This window comes from Mesoplodon bidens, assembly GCF_964165515.1.
Source record: "Mesoplodon bidens genome assembly, chromosome: 3".
NCBI classification, from domain to species: Eukaryota; Metazoa; Chordata; class Mammalia; order Artiodactyla; family Ziphiidae; genus Mesoplodon; species Mesoplodon bidens.
Window position 1 is genome coordinate 60,471,540 of NC_138178.1, and position 17,239 is coordinate 60,488,778.

Sequence of the window (17,239 nt, forward strand, 5' to 3'; positions counted from 1 at the left end):
CAGCAGTATTTGTTGTGCGCCCGAAGTCCATGATAGATTCTGAGAGAATATTCATATGAAAGCAGTAACAATAACAACAAACATTTACAGGAAGAACAAAAAGTGTAAGCTGTGCTTGCTGTGCTTAAGAAATACATAATTTAGTGGCTAAGCCAAGTTAATGCCCATCCCAAGCAGGGCACGAACATATCCGGTGGGCGGCCTTGCAGTTCAGACATTAGCACCGATGGCCCCCCTTCCCCACTGTGGCTAACGCTGCCTGAATCCTTCTCAGCTGCCAGCCACCTGGAGGTGGAGAGGAGGTGCAACCCATCCACCCTCGCCAGCCACCTGGAGGTGGAGAGGAGGTGCAACCCATCCACCCTCGCCAGCCACACACACTCTCTTGACCTGGTCATTGGGAGTTTGGAGAGAGAGGATCATTTCACAGAGAAAGTGCTTTGGCCGAATTCTGAATGATAAATCAAATCTGAGTTGATAGAAGGGAGAGTTCTGAGGACTGGCATGGCATGTCAGTGGGAGAATAAAAGAGAGACCACCTGGGAGAGGATGATTCCTTCGTTCTCTCTTCCTGCGTATAGACCCGAGGACCCCCCAACGTCACTCTGGGACTGAGGGGCTGCTACTTCTAAAGCCAAGGGTTTGACATGTGTTTTCTCTCTTCATCCTGACCACAACCCCATAATAACATAGCTCCCCAGTCCCTTATCTGAAATGCGTATGGCCAGTGCATTTTAGAATTCAGAACTGTTCAGAGTTTAGAAAGGTATTGTTAGGGCATATTTCACATGTGAATGACATTCCTTCCGTGGCATGGGCAGCATCCCATCATCAAACACATTATTACTGCTGCAGTGAAACATACGAATGTTCACATCAGCTAGGATAAAATAAAAGACCATAAAAAGCTTTGTGTCTGTTAAGGTCAGGTTTGCTGCCCAATTAGTTTTGCCACCAAACTGAGAAAAATGTAACAAGAAAAGGAAAGACAAGGGACGTCCCCGGTGGTCCAGTGGTAAAGAATCCGCCTTCTAATGCAGGGGACGCGGGTTTGATCTCTGGTCGGGGCTCTAAGATCCCACATGCTGCGGGCAACTAAGCCCACGCGCCACAACTATTGAGCTCCTGCGCCTCAACTAGAGAGCCTGTGTGTTGCAAACTACAGAGCCCACACGCCCTGGAGCTGGTGCGCCACAACTAGAGAGAGAAAGCCTGCACGCTGCAACTAGAGAGAAGCCCGAATCTGCAACGAAGAGACCGCATGCTGTAAGGAAAGATCCTGCGTGCCTCAACGAGGACCCCGTGTGCCGCAACTAAGACCTGACACAGCCAAAAAGATAAGGAAAATAAATAAATTTAAAAAAATAAATATTAAGGAAAGGAAAGACAAAAACTTGGTTTTCAAAACTTTTGGTTTCAGAATTGCAGATTTATAACAGCTAAAGTTTATTGAATGCCTGTTCTGTACCAGGCACTGTTCTTGTCCCTTTGCACTGACAACCCTGTGAGATAGATGCTAATATCATCCGCATTTTAGAGGTGAGGAAACAGAGGCCCAGAGAAGGGGAGTAACTTGCCCAAGGCCACACAGCTAGTCTGCGAAGAGTTAGGATTGGAACCCAGGCAGTCCTGGCTCTAAGGACCTAATGAAGTATTGTTACACATGAGGCTCTAAGGACCTAATGAAGTATTGTTACACATGAGGCTCTAAGGCCCTAAGAGGTTAAATGACTGCTCAGATTCCTAGAGCCATGGGAAAGCTGAAATTTGAAGGTGCTGCTGATTCCCAGATCCCTGGAGTACTAGGGACTTCTCTTCCAGCCTCTGTGGTTGAGAACCAACCTAGGAGAGCTGCCTAGGGAACAGGCTCAAGTTGGCTGCAGGCCTGGGCTGCAGACATTCCAGCCCATGTGTTTTGGCAGCAGGAATTTTTTTTTTCTTTTAACTTATTGACAAGGGGCCAGTTACTGTTTACTATGAAGTTCTTACAAGTTTCTATCATGCTCTTGTAATTTGACAGTTTTAGATGAAACACTCCAAATATTAGCCTGGAAGACCTGCACTGCTGACAAATGTCGAGCTCTTCCTGGCTGATGAAAATCACATTTGCTTATATTTATTAGTCATTAGGAACTTGCATAGTTTATGTGACCCCAGAAGAAATGTCAGTGTGTTCTCTGGATGGCTGTCTGCCCCACTCTCTGTTTCAGGTTTGAGATTTGAGGCGAAGGCTATCGGGAGCTTATATGTTTAAGAAACTGTTACGTTGTTATACTAGGCAACTGAAAACCTAATTGGAGCCAGATAACAAATAAAACAAAATAATTCAACCTTCTAACAAATATTTATTAAGCATCTACTATGTTGTAAGGCCCTGGACAGACACAAAGGTATAAAAACCAGGTGAGGGATCCTCCAGGCTCTTACTGACAGGCTAGAGCAACTGTTGGCAAACTTAACTATTTTTTGAAGCATAAGAGTCCTTTCTGCAAAATCAGCCTTAGGAAGAGGCTCAGTCTGTCACACAGACAGAAGCTGAGCTGCTCTGGTGGAAGCCTCAGAGGCATTGCTATGGAAACCCAGGATCTAGATCCAAATGCAGCAATGGTTTTCAACCTTGGTTGACCATCAGAATCCTTTGCCCATCTTTTAGAAGTCTTGACACCCTGGTCACGTCCCAGGTGAACATCTGGTTCTCTAAGGGTTGTGCTTGAAGATTTATATAATTCCAGTCCAGCCAAGGTTGGGAGCCATTGATCTGGAAGTATCTCTTTGGAACTTCAAGGTTCTGTGGAAAGTAATTTGGGAATCAGTCTTGTCCAGCAGAATTTTCCAAGTTTGGCAAGAATGTATCAGAATTACTTGCAGTGGGGTGGGGAGGCTTGTTAAAAGTAGAGTTGCCCAGTCTCCACTATCTCCCCTGCCTGATGGGGATTCTGCTCTGTAGATTTGTACTGTGACCTGGGTAGCTTTATTTTAAATGATTCTGATATGCTCCAGAGTTTGAGAACCACTGCTCTAGAAGGTTGGAAAAGGCATGTGTGTAAATGCCTTCCAGATAAGGCAGTGGGCTGAAATAGTAACCGTAATGATAATGGCTACCATTTTGGATCATTCTCATATACAGGCACTATGTCAAATGCACTGTAACATTTACAGTTCACACAGCCCTATGAGGCCGATGCGGATATTCACATTTTACAGATGAGGAAGCAGACTCGGAGGAATGAAGTGACTCACTCAAGATCACCCACTTCAGAAGCAACAGAACCAGGGTTCAAAGTAGGTCTGTCAGAGTCCAGCACTAAAGTTCTTTTCTCTGAAATGAGTATTTTTGAAGTGGGTATTTTGAAAGTGAGGCTGCTCGCTTCCAGCAGCTGTGGTCCAGAAAAGCTGCTCGGAGGTTGGATAGCTTGAGACACGTCTTGAAAAGTGTATGGGATTTGGTAGTCAAGGTTTAAAATGAGCTGCATCTCTTCCTTGCATTGTTCAGCTCTCTTACCCAGGGAAATCTTTGCATCTAGTCCTGGGTACTAGGGCAGTTCAAAAAAAAATTGGGGGCTTCCCTGGTGGGGCAGTGGTTGAGAGTCCGCCTGCCGATGCAGGGGACACAGGTTCGTGCCCCGGTCCGGGAAGATCCCACATACCGCAGAGCGGCTGGGCCCGTGAGCCATGGCCGCTGAGCCTGCGCGTCCGGAGACTGTGCTCCGCAACGGGAGAGGCCACAACAGTGAGAGGCCCGCGAACCGCAAAAAAAAAAAAAAATTGGAAGCCATGGTCCTTGTCCTTGACAATGAGGTAGTGGATAAGTGGCAAACTCACAAAACACTGCAAGGGTCAGAAAACAGTAGACATGTGGCCAGAGTTCAGGAAGATGGGAAATCTTTGTGGGATGGAACAGTCAGGGAACACTGCACAGAACAGGTAGGATTTGAACCTAACCTTGACGAATAAATAGAATTTACTTGGCTGGAATAGATCTGGAAACTTCTTGAGTCCACTTGCTCCCACATCAGACTTTTGGCTCATTAAAACACGCACATTCACACTCTACAAAACCTTAGAAATCATGTCAGTACTGATTGGAGCTCTCCCAAGGATCCTAAAGTTATTTAAGCTCTCCGAACCTCAGGGGCTTCATCTTTCAAATAAGGATAATAATACTATCTATCATATAGGATTGTTGAGTAATTAAATGAAGTAATATATTGTCTGGTCCATAGTAGGTGCTCAGTAAATTGTAGCTTTAATGCCATTATAAATTTAGAGGCTGAGCGGTAGCGCGTTGGAGAGTTCCCGTTAGAACTCTTATTCTGCAGGGAGGATCAGGTGGAGAACTAGGACCACAGAGGAAGACAGGGAGTCGGGAACTGAGGACTAGTCCAGGAGGGCAGGACTCTGGGCAGCACAGCCTGGGTGCAGCCAGGATCCCAGGGCCTGGGGACCCTTCCCTATGCCCTTGCCTGATGTAGCCTGCTCGGAAAAGGCCTCCACAATGGTGGCCTTCCCTGGGATTTCGTCAGAGCAGTGGCAGCCTGGGGAGGCTCAGGCCTGGGGGACTGCAGCCTGCAGGTCTTGGCCAGCAGATTCCAGAAGGATTGCACCAAGTCCTACCTCTCTCCATGTCCAAGGCTGTGTCCCTGGGATGGCTAAAGGGAGAGGGGTGGGCGGGGGAGGCATTTAGGTGAGTCGGGCAGCAGTGCAGGAACTCACACCTGTGATATTAAAGACACTCCTCAGTAGGAGAGGCTTCCCCCTCGATTTCTGGAAAAGGGTACCCGCAGACTGGAGGGAGGCCCAAGGAGCCCCTGCTATGGTAGGACCTTCCCTTTTGTAACAGCAAAACCAAACAGATTTCCCATTCCCGAAATGTCTAGTGACAGTGGCACCCAAAGAGAGGTCCTGCTGCCCGGAGTTCAAGTACATAAGCTTACAGAACCTGTTGTAAATACCTGCTGGCCAGTTTCATTCAGCTTCCACAAAGACAGGAGATGAGAGCAGCGTCCACTACTCTTTGAGGACCACTTCAGGTACCTTTGTCAGCGCTTTCGTTGCCAGAGAGCCCGCTAACAGGCAGACATTCCTCCCCGTGGGCTTCCTCGTGAGCCAGTTTTCCTGATCATGATGCGTGTGAACCAGCTGGGGAATCTGGGGAATGGGATGCTTGATGGCTTTAATCCAGAGATGTTCCAGATGGGGAACGCCCTCCCCCAGTGGGCATTGCCAAGTCGAAAACTGTCATCTACTGGAGACCATTGTAGGAGCCTGGGGCTGAGAATTCACAGCTGTGAAAATCATGGCCATTGTTTCCATTGGGTGGAGTGTGTCATATCCCTCAGGTGTGAGAAAGAGGTTGTAGAGGGTAGGCTTCCCAGAGCCTCCGAGCAAGTAGAGTGAAGTTTCCTTTGGGAGGTAGTCTGGCTGGATCAGCCATTCTGTTGCCCAGGCTGTGCAGACTGCGCTCAGCAGCAGTTTGTGGTCAGTTCTCAGTTATTTTTTTTTTCTTTAAAATATTGGTCTTTATTTGTTGTCGGTCTTTTAACCAGACCTTCTGATGACAGGGGGCAACGGGAGCTAACCCATCCTGAGAGGCTGCAGATTGCATGCCGGTGAAGAGCTCAGCTCTGCTGTTGACGGGTCTGGGTTCTCTGCCCAGTTCTGCCCCTTGCTTGCTGTGTGTCCTGCTGACATCGCTTAACTTTTCCCTGATGATGATAATAACACACCTGCTTTGTTGGGTTGCTGTGAATTGGATAATTCATACAAAGTGTTTAGCATAGTGCAGGGGCTACTCATAAGCCCTCAGTAAAGGTGTCAGAATGCCTTCCACATGCCAGGCACATTGGCAGGCGTTTTATATGTGGCATTTTATCATATCTTCATCCCAGTTTTGTGTGGCAGACTTATATTGTTCCATTTGTGGTAGACAAACTCGAGGGTCGAAGAGAAAATGTCAAGTTCAGGGTCACACAGAAGGAAGGCAAGAGAATCAGGGTTTAAACCCATCTGTACTTACCATGTTCATCTCAGACTTGCCCTTCTAGAGAGCCGTTTTCAAAGTTAAAGGTAACACTCACGAATTAAGCTAAGTTCGGTAAACTAATACTTCTCTGTTTGAGATGAAAAACAAAAATTTTCTCCAATATTTACCCCATATATAACATGGACATAGATATAGATGATATAGATATAGATATAGATGTAGTAACACTGAAACCATCTTCACCATGAACTCCAAAGTCTGTGTGGGATCCCAGGAGAAATACCAACTAGGCACAGTCAACAGCTGGCCATGCAAAACTTTCACATGAAGGTATTTGCTTTTAAAGGCTGCCTCTGGATCCCAGGGCTTAATTAATAGAGATGACCTGGGCATTACGTTGTTGTGTTTAGTTTTCATTTTAATTCAGTCACCGTTCCTTGTGTATTTGCTGTGACCCAGGCCCTGTGCTAAACACAGAAGGGATAGACAGGTGAAGGAGGTGTGGTTTTCAAGGACCTCCATGCCTAATAAGGAAACAGCTCAGGGGTAACCACCAGAATGCAGTGTAGTGAGTATTCTACCTGTGGGGTGAGCAGAGGGCTGTGGGAACACAGAGGTGGAGCTAATTCTTGGGGAATTCAGATGACTTGGTTGGTGGAAGTCCTTCCTTGCAGGGTGAGTTCGTATTACTCAGGGGGGAAAGACCTGGGGAGTACTTGATATGGATGGGAGATGGCAGCGGTTCGGTGACACAAGAGGAACAAGAAAGTCTCCTTGTCCTCAAGGAGTGCATGCTGGCGGGGTGGGAGAGGAAGACAAGCAAACAGACATTTACAAGACCAAGTGCTCTCCTAAGAGAGATGCTCAGGGTGTGAGGAAGGAAGGGAGGGGAAGGAGGAGGGAGCCAGAGAAGGCTTCACGGAAGCAGTGATGACTGAGCTGAGCTCTGAAGAAGAAGGATTTTAGCAGAGAGGAGGGCATTCCCCAAAAAATCAAACTGCGAGGGCTGACCCCTGGAGGCATGGTGAGCCTGTCATGTTCTGGAAGTTCTAAATGGTCTGATGGGGCTGGAGCACAGGCTGTATATGAAAGCGTGTGCAAGCGAGACCAGGAAAGTCCACAGGCTCCTTTCCAAGGAGGGATTATCAAGCAGTCCTAAGGGGATTGAAATAGAATTTCTTCGAGAGAGGCAGACCCCGTAAACATGGATAACCAACACTTTTTCATCTTAAAGCAAGATGATGTCTCCATTGTATAGTTGGTCTAAATCTCTTCTTAATGCCCTTGTGATTTTACAAGTATTTGGCTCTGCTACCCTCCTCCCCCAGCCCCGTCTCAGGAAAGCTCATGAAGCTGGGGTTTACTGCCTGGGAGCTTGGACTTGATCCTCTAGTTTTGCAGTAGGTGTTTTAGTTTCCTATTGATGCTGTAACACTGACCACAAATTTGGTGGCTTAAAACAGCCCAGCTGGGCTTCCCTGGTGGCGCAGTGGTTGAGAGTCCGCCTGCCGATGCAGGGGACACGGGTTCGTGCCCCGGTTCGGGAAGATCCCACATGCTGTGGAGCGGCTGGGCCCGTGAGCCATGGCCGCTGAGCCTGGCGTCCGGAGCCTGTGCTCCACAAGGGGAGAGGCCACAACAGTGAGAGGCCCACATACAGCCAAAAAAAAAAAAAAAAAAAACAGCCCAGCTTTATTCTCTTACAGTCTGGAAGTCTAAAATCACAGTGTCGGTAGGGCTATGTTCCTTCTCGGGGCTTCAGGGGAGGATTTGTTTCCTTCCCTTTTCCAGCTTGTGGAGTCGGCCTGCCTTCCCTGGCCCGAGGGCTTTTCCTCCCATCACTCCACCCTCATGCCTCTGTCCTCTCACCTTCTCTAACTCTTATCCACCCGATCTCCTCCTTATAAGGACCCTTGTGATTACATGGCACCCACTCCGATAATCCAGGATAATCTCCTCATTTCAAAATCCTTAATCACATCTGCAAAATCCCTTTGCTACTTAAGGTAACATTCACGGGGTTCCAGGGATTAGGATGTGGGCATCTTGGGGTTGGGGAGGGGGGAGCATTATCCAGCCTACCATAATGTACTTGCGTTTGGGGGGTTCTTAAGAATACCGTAGTAATAGGACAGTTTCTGTGCTAGCAGGACCACCAGCCGTTTCCCCACATCATGTCTGGTAATCGTCTATGGGAAATTCAGCAGTGCCATTTCCCAGTAAAAAGAAGAGGGAAAACCACGCATTCCCCATTGCGCTCTTCTGTGCTCTGCTTTGGACATGCAGTGCTAATCAAGGACAGTGATAATGAAGTTAAAGATAATAGACGCCCAAGGCAGCTGGTGTAGAATAAAGAACTCTGTATTCCATTCCAGAGTCCAGGGTCCAGTCCCCAGCTCTCACGAACACTTTGATCTTGGGGAAGTCACCTCATTTCTCTGAGCCTTAGTTTACATGTTTGTAAAACAAAGGGATTTTATCCATTCATTAAGGTCTCTTGCCTGATTTTTTTTTTTTTACATCTTTATTGGAGTATAATTGCTTTACAATGGTGTGTTAGTTTCTGCTTTATAGCAAAGTGAATCAATTATACATATACATATGTTCCCATATCTCTTCCCTCTTGCATCTCCCTCCCTCCCACCCTCCCTATCCCACCCCTCTAGGTGGTCACAAAGCACCGGGCTGATCTCCCTGTGCTACGCGGCTGCTTCCCACTAGCTATCTATTTTACGTTTGGTAGTGTGTATATGTCCATGCCACTCTCTCACTTTGTCACAGCTTACCCTTCCCCCTCCCCATATCCTCAAGTCCATTCTCTAGTAGGTCTGTGCCTTTATTCCTGTCTTACCCCTAGGTTCTTCATGACATTTTTTTTTCTTAAATTCATATATATGTGTGAGCATACGGTATTTGTCTTTCTCTTTCTGACTTACTTCACTCTGTATGACAGACTCTAGGTCCATCCACCTCATTACAGATAGCTCAATTTCGTTTCTTTTTATGGCTGAGTAATATTCCATTGTATATATATGCCACATCTTCTTTATCCATTCATCCGATGATGGACACTTAGGTTGTTTCCATCTCCTGGCTATTGTAAATAGGGCTGCAATGAACATTTTGGTACATGACTCTTTTTGAGTTATGGTTTTCTCAGGGTATATGCCCAGTAGTGGGATTGCTGGGTCATATGGTAGTTCTATTTGTAGTTTTTTAAGGAACCTCCATACTGTTCTCCATAGTGGCTGTACCAGTTCACATTCCCACCAGCAGTGCGAGAGTGTTCCCTTTTCTCCACACCCTCTCCAGCATTTGTTGTTTCTAGATTTTTTGATGATGGCCATTCTGACTGGTGTGAGATGATATCTCATTGTAGTTTTGATTTGCATTTCTCTAATGATTAATGATGTTGAGCATCCTTTCATGTGTTTGTTGGCAATCTGTATATCTTCTTTGGAGAAATGTCTATTTAGGTCTTCTGCCCATTTTTGGATTAGGTTGTTTGTTGCCTGATATTGATGTGTTAGTGAGGTCCGATTGCTCTTTTAAATGCTCCCACCACCCTTCTGCCATCCCGAGTGATGGAAAGACGGTGGCTGGGAGACACAGCTCTCAGACCTGTTTTCCAACACGCTCTGGAATGCGACGGCTTTTTTCCTCTCTAGATGCATCCACATCGTAACCCTCTGTTCAGACTTCTGCCCCATCACATGAGCTTTTCTTAAAAGTGCTGTCCGTATGTCTGACCTCCTCTTCTTGGTCTCCCCCTGGGCTTTGGCCCTTTTCTGTTGGAAGCACTGGCAGTTCTTACCTTGGAAAAGCCCTGGGCTGGGAGTCATTAGACCCCACTTCCTGTCTCATGGCCATGATTTGCTAGCTGGATGACCTTTGGGAATCAATCTAATCTATAAAATCTGGATAATTATTTGTCCTCTGTCTTCCATAGAGGCCTGCTGAGAGGGTCAGATGAGGTAACAGCTGTACAAGTACTTTTAAAATATAAGACACTGTTCAAAACCAACATGGCTTGATTATTTTATTATCATTGACCAGATCACCTTTGGGTTTTAGAGCCTTGAGTCTTTTTCTGTAATTTCTAGCCTATGCGTGTACATGCGTGTGTGTGTGTATGCATGTAGTGTATGTATGTGCGTGCGTGTGTGTGTTTTTGCTTGAAAGGTCCTTTCATTTTGAAACAGGACAGACAGGATCAGGCCTAGGTCACAGGCTGTCCCATCCTTCCCCACCTCCCCAGGGAACCGTCTCTGGCTTGTGGGTAGGAATCATTTGTTTTTTTAGCTCCTCCTTTCCTGCCCACTTTCTTGGAGGCCATTTCCATTTCATCATTAATAACTCTGGAGCAATATGTTATTTCTGTCCTGAGGGGCCCTGGAGCCAAGTGGACCCCTTCATGATGTTGGATAGCAAATTTTGCTGTTAATTAAACTTCACGAGGCCACATGCCATTTTCTTGACCCTCCGTCGAAACCTAGGGAGTCTTGTTACATACAGGCAAGAAACCACAGGGCAAGAGAAGGGAAAGCTTTGGCATTGTCTGTGTTTCTCCTTGGAAAACCTCCCTGGTGATCCTGGGCAGTTAGCAGAGAAAGCAGGTACATCTGTTTGAAATGCATACTCTGTGTTTTTGTTGTTTGTTTTCTGCCTGCAAGGAAAGTTTTGTTTCTTTACCTTCTTTTGAAGCAGGATTTCTACTTAGTCCCTGAACTGTTTGACAAGAAGTTACCTGTTGATGCTAACCAGATAAATGGTGATTTAATATGCTTCGGTTTCTAAATCTGAAACCTCAGCATTTGCAGCAGAGCCGGGCTCACTGGTGTGTACACTTCTGCCTATAGGTTAGGAAAGGTTGGAGCCAGATTTTAAGCGTGAGCGACTCTGCTCGCAGACAAGGCTCCAAAGAGCCCTTTTTCCTTTCTTGTGGCATTTCATGAAGTGTCAGAAGTGTTTCATTAGTTATCAGAACAAAGATCACATTTGCCATAAGAATGCTGCATTGAACCTCCTCCAAATAACTCCGGGTTCCAGAAGAGAGTTGATGGGCTCTGGAAAAAGCCAGACAACAATATGTGTGTCCCCAAAAGGGGATCTCCACCTTGCATCTCGGACCCCTAGGGCTTCTCCTTGGATGCATGCCTGGTGGCAGTCAGAGATGCCTTCGTGTAAGGATGGTGGGGGGACACATCCTGTATGTGTGGGGTTACCGTCATCTCCTTTACTCACCCCCTCCCTGCACACGTTGCTAATTCAGTAGTAGTGAAGACAACCTTTTTTTTTTTTTTTTTTTTTGGTACGCGGGCCTCTCACTGCCGTGGCCTCTCCCGTTGCGGAGCACAGGCTCCGGACGCGCAGGCCCAGCGGCCATGGCCCACGGGCCCAGCCGCTCCACGGCATGCGGGATCTTCCCGGACCGGGGCACGAACCCGTGTCCCCTGCATCGGCAGGCGGACTCTTAACTACTGCGCCACCAGGGAAGCCCAAGACAACCATTTTTATAGCACCTGCTATGTGCCACATCAGTCGCATGTGTATTTGAGCCTTAAGCAGCCCATCTTGCAGTTGAGAACACTGAGCTGAGGTAGAAAAGTCCCCAGCATCCTGCTCCTGTAAGGGGCGGAGTGGATCTGAGTGCAGTGTCGCCTGACCCCAGCCTCCCCACTCTTCCTACTCCGAGCCTATAATGTGGATCCAGGTAATTTACCTGTGAGAGAGTTTGGGGTACAAAAGCTGTGGCCTCACTGTTGGTTTTCATGACAAAGTACTAACAGCACCTCAAGGGCTTTTTGAGTCCTCACTTTCTCATCCATCCATAGACCCTTTCCTGGGCATATCATTCTTTTAGCTCATCTCTGTTAATAGTAACAAGGGCAGCCACAACGGATGTTTATTGAGGGTTTACTGTGTGTAACAGGCTGAGTGACAAACCCCCCACCACCCACCCAAAGGTATCAAGTCCTGTTCCCTGGAGCCTGAAAATGTTAACTTACCTTAAAAAAAAAAAAAAAAAAAAAAAAAGACTTTGCAGATGTAATGAAGGATCTTGAGATGGGGAGATTATCCTACATTATACAGGTGTAGGCCCTAAATGCAACCATGAGCGTCATTAGAAGAGAAAGGCAGATGGCTTCCCTGGTGGCACAGTGGTTGAGAGTCCGCCTGCCGATGCAGGGGACACGGGTTCGTGCCCCGGTCTGGGAAGATCCCACATGCCGCGGAGCGGCTGGGCCCGTGAGCCATGGCCGCTGAGCCTGCGTGTCCGGAGCCTGTGCTCCGCAACGGGAGAGGCCACAACAGTGAGAGGCCTGTGTACTGCAAAAAAAAAAAAAAAAAAAAACAGAGACAGGCAGAGAGAGATCTGACATCCAGACACACAGAGGAGAAGGGGATATGAAGACAGAAGAGAGAGAGATTTGAAGGAGCTGTTCTTGAAAATTGGAGTGACGGGGCCACAAGCCAAGGAATGCTGGCAGCCACCAGAAGCTGGAAGAGGCAAGAAAATAAGAGTCTCCCCTAGAGCCTCCTGAGGGAGCACAGCCCTGACAACAACTTCATTTCAGTCCATTGATACTGATTTTGAACTTCTGGCCTTCAGAACTATGAGAGAATAAATTTCTGCTGTTTTAAGCCACCAAGTTTGTGGTAGTCTGTACGGCAGCTACAGGAAACTAATGCACCATGTTGAAGGCTTTGAGCTAAACCTCTAAGAACTCTTCACGCGTAAAGTAATCCATATTATCCTTTTTTTTTTTTTTTTTTAAATACGAGAAGAACTCTGCACTTAGATGAAGTGATGAGCCTTGGGGCCCAGAGCTAGTAGGTTGTAGAACAGGGATTTGAACCAGAGTTTGGCTCTAAGCCTCTGCTTTTAATCACTGTGTTGTTCTCTCTTCCTGTCCCCTAGACTTATTTCTTGGCTTAATGCCTCCTACATCAGGCCTAGGTCAAGATCAGACCTTGCCCCAGGGACTTCCTTTTCCTCTTTACAGTCTGACTTCCAGGCATGTATTATTTTCTTTTTTCCCTCATGAATCTTTTTCCTAGAGAAGCATTTAGTCCTCCGTGGGCCTTGTGGATCCAGCAGCAGTTAGCTAAGATTTCCTTTTCCTTGGTGATTAGAACACATGGGCTAGTGCTGAAAATGTTTTCTTTCTGGATTTGGAGGGAAACAGTAATTCCCCCCACCCTGTTTTCCAATAAATGCTCATTCCAAACAGTCCTTCCCTGTAATCCTTTGTGAGTGGCATTTGTTATTTATAAGCTGTGCTCCACTGCAGCTGTTTAAGCTCCTTAAGAGCTTACCATTCATTCATTCAGTAATATTTGTTAATATCTCAGTTATATCCATTCACACAGACTTTCTAGCTTGGAAAGTTGTTTAATATTTTTTAGACTCAGTTTCCTTAGGTATAAAATAGGAATAATGACCCACTTCACTGTTTGCAGGGTTAAATGGATAACATGCATAAAACATTTGGCAGGTGTTCAATAAATTACTGTGATCTGAATACTGAATTTATTTAAGTACACAGTGCCATTTTGGGGGATGGAGTAACATCTAGGACAAATCCCTTTTTCCTTGAATTAACTGAGGGTGACAGACTTGTACCTAAAAAACTTCCTCTAACACAAAGAAGAAAGTTATGCATCATTTTTCACACCCGACCGTTATAATTGAAATATTTCCTATTTATAATAAAGAAAAAATGAAGTGATATATGGCAAGTGGGTACACAGAAAGTGGTATGTGTAAAAGCTCAGATTGGGGAGACATTCAGAATATGAGAGAAATACCATTGCTTCCTCCATGGGCCTTTCACATAAAAGATGCTCAAGAAATGTAAGTTGCATTATCATCATTATTACTGTTCCATTAATAAATTCAGCAGAACTTACAGAAAATAGTTCTTCAGTTTGCTTCAACCTGCTGGGGGGTCAGCCTCTGGGGCAGAGAGCACTGTTTGAGAGTCCCCAGGGGAGAGGGGTTAGGAGCTCACGTTTGCTTGGCACCTGCCTGGCCAGGCACCATGCCCCACTCCAATCTCATTTGGTTTCCCCTAAGCCCCTGAGTCATGCAGGGCCGCTCAGGTTCAGATCACAACACACACCAGCAACAGGTTTGATTCCCAAGAGGGCTCCTCTCAGTTACGCTGGAGAAATGAATGCATTTACTGTTCTTTCATGCAAAGCCAGCGCTGTACCTCTCAGCCCCCATTTGGCTGTCTGCCTCTGCAGTGACCTTCGTGTGTCAAGGTTGTAGGCTGTGTGTCTCTCTCCTTGGGGACAGTGCAGCTGTCATGGTAACCACAGTTTATGGAGCATCCACAAAGGCTAGACCCTTTACCTTCATTATTTCATCAACACCCCCTCAATGGCCCTTATTCCACCCCTTGGGGCCCACACTGCACAAGGCACCTGAAGATCAGTCCTGGAAACCCAGGATCACTCAGATGCACAGTGGCACCCGTGAGCACTGTGGTGACTTGTTCTCAGGGATACTTGGCTGGCTTTCAAACTCCATCCTTTAGACAAGGGGAAGGAGCCTGATGGCAAGATCTACGTCAAAGTCTAATTCATCTCCTGGGATCCTTGCCCCAGAAGAACTGGGTCCGTTCTGAAGGCTGTTTTGTATTTGGGGGTGTGTGCGGGGACAGCGCTGTGGTCCTTGCCTTCTGGGAGGCCAGCAGTTGGGTTGGGTCACTGAGGATAGGGCCTTGAGGCTTGGCTTCCTGGTGCAAAGAGGGCCTTTTAAACTCAGAGTCTCTCCTTTCTGCTTTCTTTGCTAGATTGCTTGCTTCTTGAATCATTCGTCACTTGCCCCTGTGTCCTTCCTCCCTCTCTCCCTCCTGCCTCTCCCCGCCACCATAACCATGTATAAGCCTTTGAGATCCTTCTTCCCTGAAGGTTCAGAGCAAACCTATCAGCTGATTCTTACACTGGTCTTTAGATCCAGACCTTGAATACTTTCCGGGGAGCAGATGTGGTTAAACCAGCTAATGCGTGTGACAATGTGTACCGCCCGGTAGACAGACAATCAGGAAAGCTTTTGTTTTCCTCATCTTAATTTTTACTTCCCTAAGTGGTCAGATTTTTGCCTCTTATCTTCTGGAGACACCAGAGAATTTATTGCCTGGAACAGCTCTGGCAGGACTTTCAGTCTTCTGAACTTCTAAGAAGACATATGCACTCAACCTAAACCATTTGCTCACAGCCTCTTTGAACTTAGCACATTCTATCCTTTCTCCCTTTGGCAGGTGATCACAATGGAACAGGGCGAGTTTTAGGAACACAGGGCTCTCTTTCCAGCTTTGAGCTGCAGACTCCTTTCCCTCCAGCTTGCCTTGGATCACGAGGCCCCCTGGTGAACGCATGTTTCTGCTCTTCAGCTGCCGTTCCCTTCCATTCTTCCTCCCCTCGAATTTGAGCATTAAGGTCTCTCTAGGTGGCCACTGGCTACTGATTTTTAATTTCACCAGCTCCCTTTACTTCCCACCCAGAAGTGTGGGGCTGCCTTGACTTCTTGCTTATTGGAACTTAGAGCCTTTATATCTCTACTAATTGATCCATAGAGGTAACCTTTACTGACCCACTGGTAAGAAATGCCGAGCAATTAAGCCATGGTCTCTAACAGGTGCTATTTCAACAAACATTCCCAGAGTGCCTCTGGGTCAGACCCGCTGCTAGTTTCACGGATTACACACACAGGAATAAGAAGCTGACAAGCCTTGCCCCCAAAGACTAGAAGACTTGTGGGGAAGCCAGACCTTTTACTTAACAACGTTACCAAGATACAGTGTTAATGCCATGGCAGAGGGGTGTGCAGACAGCAGAGAGCACTAACTGTGTGGGGACCACTTGGGGGGAGCATACAGGCGCTGATGTTTATTTTGGGCCTGGAAGGCTGTACCAGTTCAGAAGTCGGTAGGTAGAGTAGAATTCCAGGCTGGCCCTTAGAGGCACAAGAGCTCAGTGTGTTTGGCAAATGATGAGTGATCCTTTATGCCTGGGAAGTGTAGGGTTGGCGGCAGGAGACGGGGGAGAGGATGAAGACTGGAGTTGAATTTGGGAAGAGAGACTGAGACCAGATGATGAAGGACTTGACGTGGCATCAAACCAAATGTGCCTTAAAACCATCTATGTTTGAACTTTATTTTCTAGGCAGAGATGAGCCATGAGTGTTTTTTGAAACAGAGGGTAATGACCAAGGCTGTGTTTATGAAAACAAATCTGGTGGAAAGAGAAGTCAAAAGTGCCTGAGGTTCCTGACCCTGACTTGGGTACCTCACGGATGGGATGCTGTAGACAACCTGGGAATATGCACTGGGTGTTTGTCATCACTATAAATACTGGATTGGATGTCACAGAGCCAGTGCTATTCCTTACCTAGGCTATGTTGCCCAAGCACAGCCAGACTCCAAAGAAGCTGGGCACAAGGCTGGTGATGGCCTTTGTTGATGTAAAATCTTCTGGGAGTATATGACTTTTCAGTTATTGACAGTGACATTTCAGAAGAAAATTTTCTCCCCTAACTATTTCTGTCCCTTCAGTCTTTGGGGATTACAGCTTCTTTATAAGTGGGTATTTTGTGTCCAATTGAAATGTCTGCGTATTTAAGTATTAAGTTTGCTGACTTGTATTCTCTTTGTGATGTTGTGTATACAGCAGACAAAACCTTTAAGGAGAGTTCTGACTGGGGATTTCTGCGTTTGTTTCTTATGATCTTCCCCACATCCGTAAACAGCTAAATCCGTAAATTTTTTAAAAATTCAGTGGAAAACAGTTTAGTGTTATTCTTTTTGACATCACTTTCATACATAGAAAATGTGCAGAAGACAAAAAATACATATATATATTTTTTACGATAGTAGGAAAGGATAAGAAATGACAAAAGAATCTGCTTCAACTCCACCCTGTTGAGTCTGCTTCCCAGAGGAAATCATTGCCTAAAATTTCATTTGTATCAGTTCAGAAATGTATCCAGTATATCTATGATATATTGTATACATTTTTTTCTCTTTTCTTTTTAAACACAAATGGGGAGCATGAATGCTTAGTGTCTTCTGTGTCTTGTTCTTTTTCATTTCCCTGTACTTTGGAGACCATCCTGCATCAGTATATACGCATCTGCCTCATTCTTTTAAATAGCTTCATTGAACTCCAGTATGTACTCTGACATTTACCTTATTTGCCTAGCTCATTATTCTCCTGTTTAAGGATGTTTAGGTTGAGTGTCAGATT

The 17,239-nt window shown here is 46.2% G+C and overlaps 1 protein-coding gene across 1 annotated transcript in view; it reads left to right on the forward strand.

Annotated features, from left to right (window-relative positions):
* The window catches only part of THSD4 (thrombospondin type 1 domain containing 4), a 588,944-nt gene that overhangs the window by 89,898 nt on the left and 481,807 nt on the right, over positions 1-17,239 (forward strand). The window lies entirely within an intron of this gene.